The sequence below is a fragment of the Humulus lupulus genome, chromosome 1 (assembly GCF_963169125.1).
Source record: "Humulus lupulus chromosome 1, drHumLupu1.1, whole genome shotgun sequence".
NCBI lineage: Eukaryota > Viridiplantae > Streptophyta > Magnoliopsida > Rosales > Cannabaceae > Humulus > Humulus lupulus.
Genome location: NC_084793.1, coordinates 180,891,486 through 180,915,011, shown reverse-complemented (window position 1 = coordinate 180,915,011; position 23,526 = coordinate 180,891,486).

Sequence of the window (23,526 nt, the reverse complement as noted above, 5' to 3'; positions counted from 1 at the left end):
CTTTTTTAACAAAAGTGAGTCTTTAAACACATTTAATACACATAATCATGCATGCTCAATCATATAATAATATAAATCACATAAATCAATTAATTCACACACAATTAGCCCCACATGCCCTTCAGCCACGCTAATGAAAGCACTTAACTCTATTAGAAGTTCCAGAATGCTACAAAGATGCTCCTCACCCTAGAACTCCAGCACCTTCCACAAATAAAGACAAAAGAAAATAGGTGCTTGAGGAGGATGAAGATCTCCTCAATATGTTCTTCTCTTCCCCTAACGACAACAAGGACCTCCCACATAATAAATGCCTTAATTATTCTGTAGTTAAATGTAGACATAAATTGTTTGACTCATACTTTCCAAGAAGTAGTATAGTTAAAAATATATTGTTAATTGCTCTTTATATCCTCTGAAGAATTCTATCATGTTTGCTTTTGACTACAGCGATGTCGTACACTGATATTTTTTATCTTTATGCCTCAACACATAGTTCGATCAAGAAGGTAGCTAAAAGGAAAGCTGCTCTTGGTGCCAGCTCAAGCAAAGAGCCCGCAGCCAAGTAGCCCAGAGGAGACCCTCCTGCCTCAACTTCTCCAACTGCACCAAGCCAGACTTCTCCTGAGCAGACTTCTCCATCTAATCGGGCTACACCAACTAATCAGACTCCTCCATCCACCCAACCTCCTCCAACGAGCACTTCTTCTGCAGCCTCGGTGGTTGACCACAACATGCCTCCAAAAATAGTGGAAAGCCTTAAGTCTTTGGTCGAGGCTATCTCCACCCACACCTAGAAGCTCGCCCAGCATCACCTAAGTGTTGAGGCCTTTGCCACCCTCGATGGGGTATTTATTGACCAGGCCCTTGGTTGGGCCATGTCAGAGATCTTGTTGGTAAGCACCTCTTTTATTCTTCAAAAAGTTATACATTTTTATACAAGTCTTCTGCTCGAATCTAACCTCATCATTTTTGCAGGTTATGATGACATTCGCTCATACTCGTCCTCGAGTAGAGAATGTTACTTTTGTGCTAACAAGATCAAGGGCCACTCTAAAATATTTTAAAAGGCCAACATAATAAATCATCAGCAGGCCAAGGAGCTCGAGGAGGATCTTAAGGGAAAGATTCTCGAGATCGAGGCGAAGAGTCATGTGATTCAGGCACTCCTGGAGAATGATAAAAAATAGGCACGTCTCATAGGGGAGCACGAGCAGAAACAAAAGAGCCCTGAGGATCGTGTCCAGCAATTCAAGGCAGAGCAGAAGAGGAGCGAGGAGGAACTAGCACAACAAAAGGAAAATCACTCCTCGGACTTAACCATGTTTAAGAGTGCCGCCTTCAAGTGTTATTTCATGTTTTGGAAGAACAATAAGGAGGCGAACTTCGACTTTTTACCTGCTAATCTCTGAGATAAGGAGATTTCTAAGTGTATTGCTCACGAGGAGGACGAGTCTCTTGCTGCCTCCCTGGAGAGACCTAGTCTAGAGATCTCCCTCAAGCTTGATGGTGACTAGGGTCTGGAGCAGGTCGAGGATGATGTGGTCGACCAATAAGGCGGAAGTTCCCTTATAATTTCATTTATTTTTGTTTCTTTTATATGCTGGATACCTGGGCCATAAGGTTTGTGGTGCAAAGATGATGGCTGACCGAGAATCTTTTAATCTTGGGTATTATTGTAATATTTTTCTTTCATTATATACAATATGTTGCTTGTTAATTTTGACTAGATATAACAATTTAAATGTTATATGTTTTTTCCTAGGTATAAAATTTTCATGTCATACTTGTCATTTTTCCTCTTTAGTGCTTGAACAAACAAACGAAGCACCAACACTTTATTGATTTTCGAAAAAAAAAATTATAAGTACTACTCATGCATGCTTTTTAATATTTTGCTTACGTTATGGTGGTGTATACCCTACGTGCCCTCGAAGTGATCGAGGAGGTTAACCTTGGTCACTTGCCAAATAACCAAAGCCTGCTTGAACTTAACCCAACTATTCATAACATATCACATAGAATAAATACAAAGACAGTGGAACCATACGTGTAACATCCCAAATTATCTAATAAGGTTTAGGGCCTTGATTAGGGGGTCAAGATGACAATATATGGAGTTATATGCTTATATGATATATTTCTGTATAATTATGTGATTATGTGAGTTATATGATAATATAACTAAATATACATATTTGGGAGTATTAAATATGCATGTGGCCCCGTTTCTTATTAGAAGGGAAATTTTCGTAATTTGGCCCATTATGGGCATAATTGTATATATGTGATATATGTGAGATAACACATTATTATGTGGGTTTATCAGGGTTACTCGGCACGAGACGATCATAGGGAGAAAGTTAGCGAGAAAGTCACAACGAGACCCAATACTTGATTTGGGGCGAGTCAATGGGTATTGTGGGTAACTGATACATTATCGGGTCATCAGGTAATGGGAATGAGTATTCGAGGATATATTTGGAGTTAGTGAGAATAAGAGGGAATACTGGGGATTTTGACCATTTTTCCCTCAGGGACGTTTTTGGCACCCTGAGCCTCGGGATTAGCTAAAGTTACTTAAGCCTTAAGAAAACAAAAAACAAACAGTCAAACATTCTTTTAGACACTCACCCTACCAGATCTCTCTCTCCTTCTCATTCTCTCTCAACTTTTCTAAGTGAATTCTTTGATAATTAAGGAGATATTTAGGCTGAAAGCTTGGGAATTGAAGGCCTAAACTTGGGATTGGATTGGCTATAGCTAGGGGAAATTGTTTGCTAGTTGAGGTAAGCTTTAGACCTTGATTTCCTTTGATTTTCTATTTAATTTTGGATGTTCTTGAGCTTTGAGGCTCAAGGTTATGGATTTAATTTTTGGGTGGAGTTTTGAGTGTGTTGAGCTGGGGTTTTGTTGCTGGTATTATGTTGATATTGTTCTGAGGATTTAATTGTTGTTCTAGGATTGATTTGGGTAGATTTTGGTAGGTTTTTGGCTAGAGAAAAATAGAGGAATTATGGGCTCACAGGGTCAGGTCGCGACCTTGTTCTTATGGTGCCGTGACCTAAGCGAACCCAGGGCCAAGGGGGAGGTTCTGCTTTGGAGGCGTGTCGCGAATCTCTAGGGTAGGTCGCGGGCCATGTCTTGGTTCCAGGAAGGAGGGGGCCTCTGACCTGGGAGGTGCGCCATGGCCCTTAGGGGCAAGTCGCGGCCTGCCTGGGTTGTTTCAGCCACCATAAGTCTTAAGTGACAGGAATTTAAACCTAAGGGCTCGGGGTCGATTCTACTACCCAGTTTAGTGGAATTCAACGTCCCAGGGGCTAGAATTCAATCTGGAAGCCTTTATTTGCTCGTTATTGACGGGATCCTATATTATGGTTGTGACTAGATTATCGCTAGGGGCTCAGAATCGAGATCGTGCTCAAAGGTCGTTCTTATTTTACTGTGCACTCGGACCTGAAGTAAGAAAACTTTACCCAATACGTGATATATGTGAATAGGGCTTGGCCCGGTTGTTGATTATAATTATGAATATGGCTCGGGCCCCTAAAATCGTACATGTTTGAGTTATGATTGCGCTTGTTGATTAAACATACTTGAATATTCCATTCCTGGCTAAGTGTTATATAACTATTCACATGGTTTGCGTAGCTACGGCTCGGCCCTGTTAGGGAACATGGTTATTGCTATGTTTGCATTTAATTGATGGTGTTATATGATTAATATGTATGCATAGTTGTATTTTCTAAAGTATGCTTATCTGTATCTATATCTTAATACTTGGTTCAGGGCTTGACTTATTAGTCAAGGGCGGCAATAGCACGTTGCGCGCTGGTCGAAAGGCTTAGGCCCGAATCAGCAACGTACTATTACGTTGGTCGACCCTATGGTCGTTGGAAAACAAAGTGTTTGGCTAGCTCTATGGCCAGTTACTCAGAGCTAAGGACGAGGGCCCCATGTGACTCTATGGTCACATAGCTAGGGCATAGGGCTCCGAAGTTTACTCTATGGTCAACTATTCAGGGCAGCGGCCCCAGAATGATCCATTGATCATTTATTTGTAATTATATGTATGCATGCATGATTAGGCTATCATTGTTGGGCATGCTAGACATGTATTTAGAATCTGTACTTACAGTCCATGCACATGTTTAAGTTTTCTTACTGAGCCTTGGCTCACAGGTGCTATGTGGTGCAGGTAAGGGGAAAGGAAAGCTTGACCAACCATGAGTTGGAGAGCTTCGGTGGCGGCGTGTACATATGTGGTTGCTCGCCCACCACAGTCGAGGGTATCTCAAAGGAACTAGAGTGTTATCCCTTATTTTGCTGCTTAGGCCGGTCGGTTGTAACTTTTGATGTATATACACCCTTTAAATAGTTATTTGTAATATTTTGGGATCCCATGTATGTATGAAACTTTTTAAATTAAAAGTCAACTGTCCCTTTGACCAAAAAATTTAACCCTAACCCTTGACGTTAACCTTAGTTACACGTTTATAACCAAATGACTTGATTAGCAAGTCTGACACTATTTAAAGTGCACAGTGTAACAGTCCTGGATTAGGAGACCTTATAAAATAACTGATCATTTTAAAATGGGCATATCATGCCTTTTGATCAGTTAACAATTATAAAAATAAATGGTCAATATAAAATGGGCAATTGTGTCTTTCGACCAGTTTAGTAAATTTGATCAATATTTGGTCGTTTTGATGTGGGAAAAATCGTGCCTTATGACCAGAAAACACAAAATAAAAAATATAGATAATTAAACATTTACAAAGTGGGAAAAATGTGCCTTACGATAAGTAATCTTAGTCTTATTAAGACTAGTTGTTAAAAATGGGCAAGTCGTGCCTTTCAATCAGCTTTACAAAGTCTAGATCATAGAAAAAATAATTGATTGTTTAAATGGCCAAATCATGACTTACAATCAGTAAACACGAACAAAAGAGAAATAGTTGATTGCGTGAAGATTGACAAATTGTTCCTTATGACCAGCAAATAAAATACTAAAACATAGATAACTAATTGTTCACAAAGTGGGCAAAACTTGCCTTACAACGGGTAAACAAAGTGTATAGAAAAATATAAGATGACTAGTTGTTTAAAGAATGGGCAATTCGTTCCTTACAACTAGTAACTAAAATAAAAATTTCTAATCATAAAACATGGGAAAATCATGCCTACGACCAACCTTACATTAATTCATAATAATGGTACAGTTTGGCACTTGGGTTGTTTATGTATATCTGAGCGACTTTGATTAGGCTGGTGCATCAGGAGTTCCTACAGCAGCTGGATTCTGTTTGGCATGTTGCCGAACGTATCTTCTCATGGCCTAATGATTTTGATGAACAAGAAATTCAATTCCGTCCTTGACTTGATTACCGTTCTGGTTTTTCTTGTTACCATTATCATTGGTTGTTTTGTTCTGGTTAGTCGCACCAGCGTTTTTGGCTAGTGGAGTGCTAGTTCCAAATTTATTGGCTTGGTCAACTTTCCATATAGCTTCTTCCAGTTCTATAAACTCATCTGCTCGTTCAAGGAACTCTCTAGTCGAGTAAATAGTTTTTCTTCTAAGATCGGTCCAAAGCGGACCTTTGACTTGGATCTCAGCCATGATGGCCATCAGCTTTCCATCATCGATGATTATCTTGGATCAAGCAGCTTCTTGCATAAAACATTGCACATATTCCTTGAGGGGCTCGTTGGGTCCTTGCATAATGTCAATGAGGTCATTGATCTTTGCTGGCAGAGTCCGAGCAGCAAAGAATTGTGAGTAGAAGAGTCTCACAAATCTCACAAATGCGTCCCAGGAATTTATGGTTCCAGGCTCTAGTTTAAAGAACCATGTGCAGAGTCAGCAAGGGTAGCAAGAAAGATCCTGCAACAGATATCATCTCTTACTCCTTGAAGATCAGTTTGTATTTTGAACTTGTTTACGTGTGACATTGGATCTTCCTTGCTAGTGTACATCTTCCAAGTTGGCATCTTGAACTTGAGAGGAATGGTAAGCGCATTGATTTGATCAGAGAAAGGAGAGTCTTTCCTTCTCTCTAAATCGATGTCAGTTAGTTTTGGAGGTGTCGATTCCCAAACCATCTGAGTAAGGGCATCTAGTTGTGTTGGAATAGCTGGAGCAACTAGTGGCACAACTGCTGTGGCAGTGATGCGTGTCGTATACCATAATAAATTTAACAATTATTCTTCTTTCAATACTTCCAATTATTTTAGTATAATAGCAAGCACATGTCGAACCCACGAGGACTATCGTTCACTTTATTACTCAATAATTAGCATTAAGACTTAAAAGGGGGATTTAGATTTCAAACTCAAAATTAAATAACATAAACTAGAAAGCAAATAAAGATTGATGTTACGATATTAAGAAACAGTTAAAGGTTAATCTCCACCCTCAACAATCATTCCCAATCACTAATAATAAATATTATTCTAATTTCTCAATTAAACTATTAACCCCGCAGATAACGCTAAAGCATACAATTATCCCAATCTCTCTATTACAAGTAACCAAGGCGAAGCGCTCAATAATTAACTCTTTTAGCCAAGCATACAATCTATTTAACTTAGGTAAAGCATTAAATCCTATGGAGACAAGTTAATCTAGGCAATAAATTAATGAAGCATATAATTCATTTAGCCTATGTTCTATTTTTCATGACATTCAACAATTCTTTTGACATTACTATCAATTGCAATTATCACATACACTTAGAATCCTAAACTATTAGGTGGGTAGTAATTCTAAGATGACAATTGAAAAATGTAAAACCTTAATTAGTTGGCAACCTAACAAGAAATTACAAAATTCATAACATTCAATTGGAAAAATAGATACAATTTAATATTGAGAGAAATTAAAGAATAATACTCATTATCAACAATTAAGAATTCATGTCTTCGGTTTTTGAATTAACCCTTAACCTAAAAAAAACCTACTCCATAATAGCAATCATAATCACAAACATAATTATAATTAAAATTAAAGACATTAAGGGAAGAAAAGAAACTAGATTGATGAATAATAGTGTTGTAGTCTTCTCTCCAGACCTTTCTTAGTCTTTTTCTCTAAAACAAAACCGTAATAAGACTTAATATCAAATTAACCCTATAAATTACATTTAAAATCTAATTAAAAATCTGAAAACAATGTCACAAGCTGCGGCCTGAAGAATCAGGCAGCGGCCTAACTTCACTTTTCCACACAGTAGGCAACGACCTACTTTTTTTGGGCAGCGACCCGAATGGAACATGCATTCTGTAACGTCATTTCCAATTAAAGTGTCACAGCCTGAATTTTATGGGTCACAACCTATCTTCAATTCTCGAACATAGAGATCTTGTACACTGCCGCCACTTCAACACTTTAATCCTAAAAGTTTGGAATGCTCCTAAAACTTCATTTTAACCTCATCTCCGCGAGTCTTTTTCGACCTATGATTCATAAACTACAATTGCCATCAAAATGTCAGATTTATCATCATAAAATGCAATGTAGAAAAAATGTTATAGACTCATGAAACTAAGTTAAAACTACTAAAAAATGCTATCATAACACCATCCAAGCATGGAAAAACCTATCAAATATTAATACAAAAATGACTTTATCAGGCAGCGACTGGGAGTGTTGCAGCTTCTCCTCGTGGTGTTGAAGGGATTAATGGTGTGATGGGTCCCACAGCATTAGACCCATTGTCTTCTCGAAGATGGTCAAAGAATTCTCGCAAGTCACATCCCATGTTTCCAAGTCTATTAAAGACACTGCAACCTCTAGGCTGTCCCCCCAGCATTTTGGTTGTTTGCTCGAGGAGCACCAAGAGGTGGTCCTACTGGAAAATTTGTTGGCTTTTGGTGCCTTGGTGAGACAAACAGTCCTTCAAGCTGCACATTTTCCCTAGCAGGGATGTTTTGAGGCCCAAGTGGCCTTGGCAGAACAAATTGTCCTCTTAGATTCCCATCATTATAACGATTGTCATAACATTGATTGTCGTGGGGTTGGTAGTTTCGACTATCCCCTTCATCTTCATCATAGCCATCCCAGTAGGATGTTTGATAGCTATTACTTGCTTCTTGGTCATTCTCCACCTATTTCTCATTGGAGGTTGATCGTGATTGCATCCGGCTGAATGATAACATTGAGGTTGTTGGCCTCGATTTTGACTTGATGTTCGTTCGTTCCTTGGTTGTAGAAACTGCTGACTAGGCCCTGGATTTATTGGATTAGGAGGTTGCCCCCCTCTTGAGACTACACGCCTTGGTTGGCCATTAGCAAACCTTCCAACTCTAGACACTTTTCTACCACAGCCTTGACCTTGGTCACGATTGGGTAGCACTTGTTCATCTTGATGTAGTTGACGTTGTACTCTTGGTTGAACTCCCCTGTTCGAGTGATGACTTTGAATTTACCCAAGGGGAAACACTTGGTCTCAGGACTTGGCTGGTTGAGCAGGCTCTGGGGCTCGATCAGCTGGCCTTTGAACCTTAGCATTTACTTAGCCAACATTTTCTGGTTGAGGATTCATTGGTCGAGGTCTTACAACTTGAGTCTGTTACAAGACAGTTTCTAGCAGCCTTGTTACTTCGACATTGTGACAATCAGCTTCTTCTTGACAAGCTTCAAGGGCTCGCTTCCGTTGACCCATCCAAGACTGAAAGTCTTGTCTCTGCTTATTCATGGCTTCAGATACAACTTCTTGGGTTGCTGCCTGATTTTCATGCATAGCAACAAACTGCTCTTGCATTTGTCCCACAACTTCTTTCAGCTACTCAATGTCGGGGTTGAGGTCTTCCCCCAAGTCCACGTGGGGCTCATCACGCCCAAATGTTCCTTATGGAGGTAGGTCACCAGGTAGAGGAACCTGCTGACCAGGGTGCAGTGAGGAAATCTGGCTGCTCGAAGGGCAGTCATACTGTCCAATGGTAGGGTTTCCCCCATGTGGTTCCTGGATTTGGCTTCTAGGAGTGATAGCCATAGATTTAGATGGATCTAGTAGACTGTGATCTTTGATAGCTTTCATTGAAAGCACTAAAATTTTGACCAGCGTTTTGGACAACGACACTGAGTCAATATATACGACAGTAAATAATATTAAAGAGCTAAAATTAAGTAAAACGACACAGAATATTTATGGTGGTTCGACCCCAAGAGTTGTTAATAACCTACCACTTGCACTTATATTAATCAAGATAATCCCAGACTAAAGATCAAGAAGATTAAGGTTCAAGTGAGTTTCCTAAGCCTGAGAGAGAATACAATTCAGTATGGTTTTGTACGTAAAGTGTGTATTCAGCCTATGAAAATAATGACTGTGAGAGATCCCTATTTATAGAGTCTCTTAGTGGGATATGGGCCCTACAAAATGATTTAGGCTCTACACGTGTAGTGTGAGAATGTTACAACTGATTAAATATTCAAATAATACTAGAAAAATACATTCAAATAATAGTTACATAAATATCTTGTGATATTTCATGATATCTCGTAAAATTTGGATCATTCCGTATAAATGACTTGTTCTTCGAGGAGGCCTCTCTTCAAGCAGCTTCATAAGATGGTACCATGTGTTTGTATTAATTATGATCAAATCAAAGGTGCGCAGCAGAATATATGGACCTATTTTAATAATTAAAAATACCAGCAAGGATCATATACATATATAAACATTAAATCACATACAAAACAAATCAGGAATTACCTCTTGTAGCCTATCAAGCGTCCTTGAATCTTTTTTAATAAAATCAATGATCTTCCTATCCAGTAATTTAAAAGCTCACACTTTGACTAAGAGAAGAGGTTTAGAATAATTTTCAGGTTTAGAGAAAACTATCGCTTTTGACAGAGTGTCTATATTTTTAATCTCATAAAAATAATGATGAAAGTTGCTTCTGAAAGTCACGTACTATCAGACTTATATAAAAAATATTTAATCTAATTAAATAATCTTTATTTTATTAAAAACAAAATTCAAATTAAAACTGATATGATATTTATATTTAACTATTTATTTAAATCATATTTAAAAAAGAATAATTAAATAATTGATTAAAAAAAATTATTTGAAATTCAGAATTCAAATCCGAGAGATAAAAATCCCTAAGTTAGGCGCCACACACTGTATTGTACAGTGTGTGTTGCCCAACCCTATTAGGGTTTCCCTAATTTTCTCATATGTTTGTTTAATCAACTTTTAAGACAAAATATTTATCCCAACATAAATATCAGTTAATTCAAATTTAACTTTATCTTAATATCAGTTTTAAATTAAAAATAAATAAACATCATATTGTAAATAAGATATTTATTATTTTCTCTCTTTATATTAATCCAAACAAGATTAATATTAATTTTAACCTATAATTTTACTAAATAAAAACTATATAGTCAAATAATTAATTAATTCACAATTAATCAATTACCCATAATTATCACATAATTATTTCCTTGCCCTGGAAAATTAATTCTTGTGCAATTTAGTCCTTCTGTAACTTCCTGAATTCGTTATTAAGGTTGAGTGTCTTGATTACTGTGCCTGGATGACATAATTGGAATTATATGTGTGATTAATGGAATCTACATGTGATTATGTGGTATAATGATGTATTTGGGTATGTGAATAGTCATGCATGTTTATGTGTATTAAATATGCATGCGGGCCCATTTTCGAAAATTGGGGCATATTTGTAATTTTGACCCGTCGCGGGTATATTTGCATTATGTATGTGTTATGAGTGAGACCCAGTGTTATGGGGATATATTTGAGATGTGTGGTCTGAGGCGATCCTAGTGGACAGATTAGTAGAATAGTCACAACGAGATTAGATACTCGGCTCGGGGTGAGCCTAGGGGTATTTTTGAGAGTTAGTGCGTGTTTAGGATTTATCGGGTAACGGGTAGTTATTTGGTGAGTAATCGGGTATGTCAGGATTAATTGGTGAATTTATAGGACTACTTGAGGATTAGTGGGAAGTGTGGTAAATGATGGTACTGTCCTTGGGGGCGTTAAAGAGAAAGTTTTGATCTAGGGGCTTTACGGTCTTTTGCTAGCTTTTGGTTGGCCATAGTTGAGGCTAGAAGCCTTGAGAATTATCAAAAAGTGTCAAACACTCTAAGTCTTTCTTCTCCCATGTTGTTCTCTCTCTCACCCTCTTTGTGAGACTTTGGGAAAATTGAAGAGGGCAGCACCAATCTCTGAATTTTGGGGCAAGGTTTTCTGGGGAGATTGAAGTTCAGGAGTGCTGGAAGCTTCTAAGCTAAAGGGAACAGTTAGGATCAGCTCAGCCAGAGGTAATTTGAAGTTATTCTTTGAGTTTTTCTTAAGATTTTATGTTTTGAAAGTTCTTACTGAATTCTTAGTTTCTAGGGGGTTTTTGGTTAGGTGTTCAGATGATTTTTCTGCTCTGAGTGTAGTATTGAGGTGCAGAGGCTTAATTCTTGCTATGGTGTATGTTTAAATTGAATTCTGGTGATTTTGGCTTGGGGAAAATGCAGGTGAGGTGCTAGAAAATTTGGGTTCACAGGGTCGCGTCGTGACGCTATTCTTGAGCGCCACAACCCGCATGAACTCAAAAGCCTAAGAGGGTTCGCAGAATGACCTTAGCGCTGCGGCGCTGGGTAGGGCGCGTCATGGTGTGTGTCCCGGGAAAAGTGGGGTTCGGACTCTAACTTGTGGAGGGTCGCTGCGCTTGTGAGGGGTGCCATGACTCAAATAGAGAATATTGGCCAATTAAGAGTTTTAAGCTCGAGAACTCAAATCTAAAGGTTCAGGAAGGATTCTACTACTTGGTTTAGTAGAATTCGTGGCCCCGGAGGCTAGTATAGTATTCTGAAGCCTCTAATTTATTTATGTTTTGATAGTTATTCGTTATTACGTTGTGACTAGGTTTTACCACTAAGGCTTGGGATTAGGGATCGTGCTCAGGATCACCTGGTGCTGTCAGCTCAGGACGCAAGGTAAGAAAATTTTTTGTGCCCGCAGAGCTATATTGTGCTTAGTGTTATGTGTAATTTTGTGTAACTATGACATCATACATGTGTTTGTGATGGAACAATAAAGGTTGGGAGCAGCAAAGGCCTAGATCGGCAAAGGTCGGGAACAACAAAGGCTGGGAGCGGCAAAGGCTGGGAGCAGCAAGAGCTGGGAATGGCAAAGGTCGGGATCGGCATTAAGCATGTTGAATGCTGGCTGCCAGTGCGAGACCCTCTAAGGGTGCCATAGTCACCCACTCAGTTAAGACCATGAACTTGGTGCCTGGTAACGCACCCTGATAGGCGTAGGCCGCTGTTGTGAACTTTAATAGAAACTTGTAGATTGTCTGTTGTGTTTGATTAGTTATACATTTGTTGAAATAAAATATTATATGTTGTGTTGTGAAGTTTTCTTGCTGGGCCTCGGCTCACGGGTGCTCTATGGTGCTGATAAGGGCAAGGAAAAGGTTGATCGACCATGAGTTGGAGGGCATGGAGAGGTGCGTACATGTTTGGCCTACCTGGACGCCACGGCTGGGAGTAGTTTTAATGAATATACTATAAACATTTTATTTTGTCGCCTAGGTCGACTGTACACTAACTTTTGAGTTGTAAATATGTTTTTAAAAAATATTTTAGGATCCAAATGTAATATTTTTAGGATTTAAATGAATTTACAAACTTTTACATTGTATTCTTATTTCAATTAGTCTTTACTTTAATTAATCACACTTTTTGGTCTAATACCTTAATTAGCGAGTTAATTGCACTTTTTAAAATCACATGGTAATGACTCTAGGGTAGTAGGGTGTTACAACTTGGTATCAGAGCATGCCAAGGTTTATGGTTCCTGGAGATTGATCGAACATGTACACTCGTTTCCAAAGACTAGCTCGACTCAGGGTTGGTTGGTATTAAGTGAAATATTTTTCTAATTACTTATTTGAATTGACTTATCTGCTTGTTAATATAGAGAGCATGAACATTATAGACTAGTATCTTTGTATGCTTATTGCATGTGGCTATTGTGTGGTTTGGCCCTACTCGGGGAGTAGTTTCGGATATGATCATCATGCCTGATAAGTTAAGTAATTCGCTGCACACAGATTCAGAAGCTATGTATCCAAGGCAGTCAACTATACCAGGCATAGATTATATTGGGGTTGTGGATGGTATTCGGGGTCAAAAACCCTCCATCTGCCCCCTGGGATTGGCAGCAGATGTTTGCTGACATGCAAGCAAGATTGCAAATGCAAGAGAAAGAGATTAGGTGGTTAAGACAACTGGTTCCATCAGGGAACACTGCTCTGTATGTTTCGACAACAATGGCACCAGTTTCGGTTCAACCTGAGGATGGAAACAAATGCGAATTATTGTATGAAAAATTCCATGAACATTATCTTCTAGCTTTCAAGGGAGGCTTGGATCCGTTCAGAGCTGAAGAGTGGATGGGCATGATTAGCTCCATCCTTGAGTATATGGGAGCGGTACACAATGATAGAGTAACTTATGCCACGTACATGTTGTGGGAGGATGCGCGAACGTGGTGGGAAGTGGTATCCTAAACCCAGAATGTTATGATGGATTGGGAGGAATTCAAACAATTGTTTAATGAGGGGTGCTACTATGACGCAGTTCAAATTGCAAAGGCCAATGAGTTTATGAATTTGGTTCAAGGTAGTTAGACAGTGACAGAGTATGTGAACGAATTTGATGGGTTTGCCAAATTTGCTTTTGATTTGGTACCAATGGATGTGGCCCAGAGGGAATGATTCATTCAAGGACTGAACCCTGGGGTAGCCCAGAGAGTTAAGATTACTCCAGTCCATGAGATTTCTACCTATGCTCAGGCGGTAAGGAGGGTCCTTGCTATAGAGAATGCAGGAGGCGAGATATGGAGCGAAAGTGTCATAGGGCAAGAAGCTCAGATATTGGTGCCCCCATTTGCGGGATCAAGTAGGGGCGGAGGCCCTAGTAACCAGAAAAGGGAATCCCCTAATAGTTCTACTACACTTGGTCCTCACAGGAGGAGTCATAGTATTCAGGGCGGCAACGAGGTCTGGAAGAGTTATCCAGTGTACGTCAGGTCCAAGTTACGCCATTTTGGAAAATGTCGAGCGAAGGCATGTCTTCTATGTGGAATAGTTGGACACTTCAAGAGGGATTGCCCGAGATCGAAGAGGGGAGAACCAAGGGGTGCGAATAGCCCGACTCCAGCTCGAATATCCGCCTTAATGCAGTCAGAGCTCGAGGCTAGTTCCTCGGAGATGACAAGTTGGTTTTCTAGTTCTCGTTCCTTTATATTGTACTGACTGAGTCTGGTCCTACGTATCTCCTAGTGGAGACATAGATATGTGGTGCATACTGTATGGTTATTATGCTATGGGGTTGGAGTTCTTGTGTTTTCTAGAGAAAGTTGGTAATTCCCAGGAAATGGGTCAGATTATTATGGGTAGAAGGTTAGCAGTATTAATTGATTGAGATGGTTATATGAGGATCTCAGTATGATCCTAAGTATGGATTAGTTGCCAAATAAGGGACATCCATGGACTGTAAGAGAGGATGGGGACTTCTGAGTTTAAAAGGAAGGATCCAATTGGGTTCACAATATGCCTAGCCATTGTGGTAGGTGCCCTCAAGAATTATATCAGTTAGACCAGGGGGAAACTGGATCGCCCAGTGAGGTTTTAGATAGGTTTATAAGGATTCGCCAGGATTGCTGTCGCGGCTAGGAAATTAAGTGTGCTACGATATTAAGGCAAGAATAGAACTAGTATCAGAGACATCATGGAGAATGACGCTAGCTGAGTAGAAAGAATTAAAGGTTCAATCAAAGAAGTTCTTTAACTTAAGGGTGATTAGATGGAGCATCTCACCATGGGACATGTCAATGCCATTTGTTGAGGAGAAGGCCAAGTCTGCGAGAGTGTGTACTACATATGGATAGCCAAATAAGGTAATTGTTAAAAATAGATATCCATTGCCAAGTATGAAATATTTATTTGCCCAGTTACAAGGTAGGAAGCGCTCTTAGGAATTGACCCTCGATTTGGTTATCACCAAGTGATGTGATGGGTTATCAATGAAGGCTCTCAAACTTCCCAATGCCCCAGTGACCCACGTAAACTCAACAAGTAGAGGGTACGAGAATGGTGTGGAAAATTCGCATTTGGGTCGATTGAGAATGTTTTGGACTACTTTCGGTTAAGAACAGAATATGAGTAATACTTGTGTTGATACTACTGAGGCTGAGGAAGCGCGGATTACAGGTAAGGTTCCAGGAGGGATAAGTTTTGATTTCTCCAGAGTATGTTCAAGTTGCATTGTGGGAAGTGATGGGATTGCGTATGAGTAAATTAAGATAGAAACAATAGGAATTTGCTAAAGGAACACCTCAGGGGCCTGAAGCATTGGGAACCGTAAGTCACGTGGCTTGTACCCGAATCATTTTGGAGGATCGCCATGCCCTTGACCGAAGCAACATAGAAACCTAAATTTTGTCTGAATGGATAGTCGTGTGTCAAATATCAGAAGTTGAAATAAGGGTTGATTCATACGCCATGGTACAAAATATGTATGTAATGGACTGGTACAAGATGACAATGAGAAGGACACTGTCCCTGCTTAAAACATGGAGTTTTAGTGCGATACATTAAGGATTTGGGTGCGCCCGTGTGCAGACTGAAAAGGTGATCCTTCGTACTTGACGATGAATAAAGGAATAAGAACATAGATGCTCTACATGGGATTTTTAGTTGGTAGTAATGTCGGTTAGCCACTGTTAGGATGAGGTAACGATCGGGACTGGTATAGAACCTGTGATTGATAATTAGTAGATATGCCTCCATGAGCAATGAAACACAGAAGAAGGATCTTGTATGAATGGTTAAGAATCCTACCATTTTAGCATGGATAGGTTAAGATATGAGGATTGGATGAATGATCTGATGGATGCTGGCGTCGAAGTAGAGATTCTGGATGAACCTTATACCACCCCTCATGGTTGTTGTATCCAAGAAGTTTGAATGGGCGTTAAGACCTAAAATTTGTATATCGGAAGGTGCACTACCCAATCCAATAACAAGTGGGAAATTATAATCGGAAGCCAGAAGGGTTATTATGACTCTAGGGTATTCTGGAGGGAGTATAAGGGAATATAGTTATGGACCACCTCAGATTGTAGGTGAGGCAAGTGGATGCGAGAAGTGGTAACTTGACATATTAGATTAGCACACTCTAGTTCGTGTGAGCAATTTATCATAGGAGTGAGTATGTGCAGAGGGAGATCATACGTCCCCTCGGGACACCGAAGTCGATAGTGTAGGATGGAGAATGTAACGTCCCAAACTACCTAATAAGGCTTAGGGCCTTGATTAGGGGCCAGGATGGCAATTTATGGAATTATATGCTTATATGAGATATATTTGTGTGTAATTGTGTGATTACGTGAGTTATATGGTAATATGACTAGATATCCATGTTTAGGTGTATTAAATATGCATGTGGTCTCGTTTCTTATTAGAAGGGCAATTTTCATAATTTGGCCCGTTGTGGGCATAATTGTATATATGTGCATATATGTGATATATGTGAGAAACCACATTATTATGTGGGTTTATTTGGGTTACTCCGCATGAGACGACCCTAGAGAGAAAGTTAATGGGATAGTCACAACGGAACCCAATACCCGACTCAGGGCGAGTCAAGGGATATTTTGGGTAACTGATACATTACCGAGTTATCGAGTAACAGTAATAGATAATTGAGGATATATTTGGAGTTAGTGAGAATAGGAGGGGATGTCGGGGACTTTGACCATTTTGCCGTCGGGGACGTTATTGGTACCCTGAGCCTCAAGATTAGCATAAGTTACTTAAGCCTTAAGAAAACAAAAAAAAAACACACAAAAAAAACACTATTTCTTGCCTCTCCACCAACCGACTCTCCCTCTCTCTCTCTCTCTCCCTCATACTCTTCCATTTTCTAAGAGGATTTCTTGAGAACTAATGATAATTGTTGGCTAAAAACATGGGAATTGAAGGCCTGAACTTGGAGGATTTTATTTGTTGTACCTAGGGGAAATTAACTTCCAGTTGAGGTAAGCTTTAGACCTTGTTTTCCATTGAAACTCTGTTTTAGTTTGGTTGTTCTTGAGGTGTTCTTGATCTTTGTGGCTCAAGTGTTGAATTTGAGTTTTGATGAGCTTTTAATCAAGTTTAAGTTGGGTTTTGATGCTGGTAATGTGTTGAATCGGTTCTCGGGATTGAATTGTGGTTCTCGATTTATTTAGGGGTGGTTTGTGGTTGGGTTTGGCTGAAGGAAAACCAGAGAATTCAGGGTTCGTAGGGTCGGGTCGCGACCCTGTCCTTGGGGTACCGCGTCTCTCTTCAACCCAGAGGCCAGGGGAGGTTTTGGATGCGAGGTCACATTGTGACGCCTATTAGGTTGCGCCGCGGTGCGTGTTCAGTAAGAAGGGAGGCTGGGGTCTCCGACTTGGGCGAGTCGCGGCTCAAATGCTTGGGGTCGTGGTGCTTAAGGGGTTTTAAGCTCAGGAGGGTTTTTGATTGCAGAAACTCAACCCTAAGGGCTTGGGATCGATCCTACTACTCGGTTTAGTAGAATTCGACGTCCCGGAGGCTAGGACTCGGTCCAGAAGCTTTTATTTTCTCATTGTTGACGTGATCCTATATTATGATTGTGACTAGGTTATCGCTAGGGGCTCAGAACCAGGATCGTGCTTGAGGGTTGTTCTTATTATTACGCTATACTCGGACCTGAGGTAAGAAAACTGCACCCAATACGTAGCATATGTGATTAGGGCTTGGCCCGGTTGTTGAGTATAACTATGAATAGGGATTAGGCCCTTTATGAATGAACGTGATTAAGTTATGTTTGTTCTTGTTGATTAAACATACTTGAATATTCTATTTCAGGCTAAGTGTTATATAATTGTTCGCATGGTTTGTGTAGCTAGGGCTCAGCCCTATTAAGGAACATGGTTATTACTATGTTTGCATTTAATTTGTGGTATTATATGATTAATATGCATGCATACTTGTATTTTCTGAATTATGTTTATCTGTATATATGTATTTGTATCTGAAAACCTGGCTCAGGGCTTGACTTATTAGTCAAGGGTTGCAATAGCATGATGCACGCTGGTCAAAAGGCTTAGGCTCAATCAGGAACGTACTATTACATTGGCCGACCCTATGGTCGTTGAAAATTAAAGTGCCAAGTATGCTGGACTAGCTCTATGGCTAGTTACTCAGAGTTGAGGGCAAAGGCCCTAGGTGATTCTATGGTCACATAGCTAGGGCATAGGGCCTGGGGTTGATTCTATGGTCAACTATTCAGGGCAGCAGGCCCCTAGAATGATCCAATGATCATTTATTTGTAATTGTATCCATGCATGAGTAGGTTATTACTACTGGGCATGCTAGATATGTATCTAGAACCTGTATTTATTGTTCATGTACATGTTTAAGTTTTCTTGCAGAGCCTTGGCTCACGTGTGCTATGTCGTGCAAGTAAGGGGAAAAGGAAATCTTGACCAGCCATGAGTTGGAGAGCTTCGGAGGCGGCATGTACATATGCGGCTACTCATCCACCACGGTCGAGGGTATCACAAAGGAACTAGGGTTGTATCCTTTATTTTGCCGCTTAGGTCGGCCGGTTGTAACTTTTAAACGGTTGTTTGTAATATTTTGGGATCACATGTATGTATGAAACTTTTAAATGAAAAGTCCTACAGTTCCTTTGACCAAAAAATTTAACCCTAACCCTAGTTACATGTTTATAACTAAATGACTTGATTAGCAAGTCTAACACTATTTTAAATACACAGTGTAACGTTCCTGGATTAGGAGGACGTTACAACTTGGTATCAGAGCTGCCAAGGTTTAAGGGTTCTTGAAGCCTGGCCGGGCATGTACACTCACCACTAAGGACAAGCTCGACTCAAGGTTCGGTAACGATTTATGTGGTTAGGTGTTTAACTGCTTAAATAGGATATAAATGCCTTATTTGCATGCCTGTTTAGGGAGCATGAGATAATGTGATAGGGTCTGGCCCTTGATTGTTGCATGAATGATAAACAACATGCTTATTAGCACTGTTATACTTGTGAATGCAAAGGAACCACTGATTAGCATTATTATATGGAAATGTAGTTAAGACTCATTAGCGTCGTTATTTGCATATAGGTCAGGAAATGCTTATTAGCACTGGCAGGGATTAAACAACATGTTGATTAGCATTGTTATACATGTATAAATGTTTGAACATGCTTATTTGCATCGTTAATTGCTTATGAATTCCAGAAATGCTTATTAGCATTGTTATGTGCTGATGAATATCAGGACGTGCTTATTAGCACCATGATTGAATATATTATGTGTTGGCATTCTTATTAGCATTACATATGTTTGTCTATTTGATCTTGGACCGTTAGGCGGCAAGTGATATAGTTATTACTTACCTAACGGCCGATTTGATCACTGCAGAGTGGGTTAGATATCAGTATGATTCCTTGAAGGTTAGAGAGGTTGGCTGGCCAAGAGATACAAGCCATGGAAGAGAATAACCAGGGCCAGGCCCCACTACCAGCTCCAAAAAACTAGCAACAAGTGCTTGCTGATATGTAAGCCACGTTAGAGAGGCAGGAAGACTAGATTCGCCCCTTGAGACATCAATAGGTTCCAGTAGGGAACCCACAGCCCGCAGTACCGGCAGTGTCACAACCAGGGGTAGCAGCGGTAGTACAGCCCCATGTAGGGAGAGATAAATGGGAACCTCTGTATGAGAGGTTCAGGAAGCAGCACCCTCCAATTTTTTCGGGCAGCTAAGACCCACTGAAGGCTAAGCAATGGATGACCACAATAACCACTATCCTGGATTTTATGAGGGTAGGTGGTAATGAGAGAGTGGTATGCGCCACTTACATTGTAACGACCCAAAATTTCTAATAGGGCTTAGTGCCTTGCTTAGCGTGCCGGGAGGGCATAATTGATTTATATATATGTTTAATTGGTTAAATGTGTGACTATGTGGCATTCATGATTAATAGGATTATATGAATATATTATATACATGTTTATGAGTATTAGACATGCATGTGGGCCCTTTATAGTTTATAAGGGATTATTTATAATTTTGGCCCGTTGAGGGCATAAATGTGATTTTATGTGATATTTGTTATATATGGTCTGAGACAGTCCTGGTGAGCAAATAAGAGAAATAGTCACAGCGGGGTTTAATACCTGGCTTGGGGGGAGCCTAGGGGTATTTTTGGGATTTTACAGAATATTTTGGGATTTATTGGATATAGAATAAGTATTTGATAATCAATTGAACATGGTGGGATTAATTGGTAAATATTAGGAACACTTGAGGAATTAGCAGGAACCGGGGGAAAATGACCATACTACCCTTAGAAGTAATTTAAGGGTTGGATTAATGATCAAGGGCAGTTTGGTCTTTTGAAAATTAAGCTTTATACTCAGTAAAAACTCTAAGGAGTAACGAGAAGGTAGTGGAAAATCACAGCTCTCTCTCATCTCTCTCACTCACGATTCTCTCCCTCTCCCCCTTAAGCTTGAGGAATTTTTGTGAATTGAAGATTGGAACCAGGGAAATTCAGCTATGGGAACCTAAGGATTAAGCCAAGTTCATTCAAGGATACTGCTTGGGAAACTAGGCTACAATTTGAGGTAAAAGTTCTAGTCAAATTCTCTAATTCTACTGAGTTTATGTTAAGAGGTTGAGTTTGCATGAGTGTGAATTTGATAACTGATTTTGGGTGTTAGGAAGAGTAGATATTGTTTATAAGGTTGGATATGATGTTTAAGTTGCGGGGATAAGGATTCTAGGTTTGGTTCTGAATTTGGCTGAAAGTTTGGTTGACTTTTTGAGGAATTTGGCTGGGAAGGTTGAGGAGAAAACCCAGAAATTCTTGGTATGTGGGGGGGGGGGGGGCGCGACCCAACTCATGGGCGTCGCGGCCTGCATGCCCGGAATGCCCTGGGAGAGCTCATTGTTTTGAGGGCGTGCTGCGACCCTAGGGGGCAAGTCGCGGCCTGCCTCCCCCAGATGCGTGGGGGTTGTGTCTCTGTCTTGAGGGTGCACCGCGACCCCTAGATCCAGGTCGCGGCCCGCCTAGGTTGGCTTTTGGGATTAGTAAGGCTCGGGGGTTCGAACCTAAGCTCTCGGGACGATTGCTACTACCCGGTTTAGTAGAAATTGAGGTCCCGGTGGCTAGCTAATGTTTCCTAAGTATTTATTTGGGTTTAGAATTGATGATTTCCCATTGATACTGTGACTAGGTTTATCGCTAAGGCTCAAGACTGAGGATCGTGCTTCTGTATTCTTCGCTCAGAATTCGAGGTAAGAAAACTGCACCCCTGTGTGGTAGTGAACGGGACTAAGGTTCCCAATTATTGATTTCTTGTACCGTGTGTTTGTAAGATTGATGTGATATACAAGAATGAACGACCTAAGAGAGTCGGGGCTGACGGTAAGCGTACAAAATGCAGCTCGGCCTAAGCAAGTTGGGGTTAGCAAGATCAACAAGGGGCTCGGCCTAAGTGTGCCAACCCTGAATAGTTGTGAACTTGAGATTATGTGTTTAGTATTTATTAGTTGAATATTCATACTCTATTTTATGATTTAATTGAATGAGTTAAGCTTGATTTAATACCATTATTGCTACATGTATCTGCTGTTTTCTTTGGTTTTCTTGTTGGGCCTTGGCTCACGGGTGCTACATGGTGCAGGTAAAGGTGAAGGAAAGCTTGACCAACCATGAGTTGGAGAGCTCTGGGAGCGAGGTGTACATTGTCAGCTGCTCGTCTGCCACGGTCGAGAGAAAGTGTAGGGACAGAGCCTTAAAATTTGTATTTTGCGATTAGAGTGGCTTTTGGTTGTATAAAACTTTTTGAGAGTTGTAAATTGTCCCGTAAACCTTGTTTTTGGGATCCCATGTACCAAATATCTATTTTAATTGAAATTAACCATTTATGATCAAAATCTTTTAACCCTAACCTCATAGTTGACTTTAGAAACACATTATTGTTCAAACGGATCGGTTAGTGAGTCTTGCACTATCTTAAATACACAGTGTAACAGTCTTAGTTACTTAGGACATTACATACATGTTTTGGGAGAATGCATGAATATGGTGGGAGGTGGTATCCCAGACTAGAGCAGTAAACATTATGGAATGGGAAGACTTCAGAACTTTTTTCAACAAGAAGTACTACAATGATACAGTTAAAGTTGTGAAGGCTGAAGAGTTCAACAAGTTACTTCAGGGTAACATGACAGTGACTGATTATGCCCTGAAGTTTGATAGATTGGCAAAGTTTGCTTGGATCTGGTGCCCACTGATGGGACCAGAAGAGAGAGGTTTCTCCAGGGGCTTCAGCATATGACTGCCCAGGATGTTCACATTACTACTTTGCTAGGATTTACTACCTATGCATAGGTTGTGGAGAAGGCGCTTACAGCTGAGAGCACATAGAATAAGATCTGGCGTGAGAATGCATCCAGAAGGGATTCTAGGAGGTCGGGACCTTCATTTACAGGCTTTGGTAGGGGCAGAGGCCCCAGTGACCAAAAGAGAAAGACCAAAAATAAAATTTCAGCTCCAGGGCCCGACAGGAGGCCACGGGGCATGCAGATGGGCTGTCAGGGTGGCAGTGGGACCTAAAAAGCATTCCTAGAGTATACCCGGTGCAATAGGCACCACATTGGGGAATGTCGAGCGAAAGGCTGCTTTATCTGTGGCAGTGTGGGGCACTTAAAGAAGGACTACCCGAGAGCTAGAAAGGAAGAGCCGAAGAAGGTGGATGGCCTCAAGCCAGCTTGGATGTTCACCTTGACCCAGGCAGAGGTCGAGGCTAGTCCCTCGGTGGTTACAAGTCAGCTTTCTAGTGCTGGAACCCTCTATACTATTTTGATTGAGTCGGGTGCTATGCACTCTTTTGTTGCAAGTAGGATTATAGATGGATTGTGTAGACCATGTTACTTTTATCCTACAGGGTTTGGTACTATGTTGCCTACTGGGGAGTTAGTGGTTTTCGGGAGATGGGTTAAATCACTACCATCGATAGTGGATGGCAGGGAGTTATCAGTTGACTTGATAGAGCTGGTTATGACTGATTTTGATATAATTATGGGTATGGACTGGCTAGAGAAGTATGAGACAACAATAGATTGCAAGAAGAAGACGGTAACCTTTGAGCCTGAGGGTGAGGACCCCTTTGTACGTTGGCACTGTGCATGGACCCTGTATACCTATGATATCTTTACTTAGAGCTAGAGACCTATTGTAGGGAGGATGCATAGGGTTCTTAGCTTGCATGGTGGATACCACTCAGGTCGTGCCAGTGGGACCACGACATGCCAGATTTTCTGTGAGTTTCTGGATGTGTTTCCAGAGGATCTGCCAGGGTTACCTCCACACAGGGAGATAGAGTTTGTGATTGAATTGGTGCCAGGGACAGAGCCAGTGTCTAGGGCACCTTACAGGATGGCTC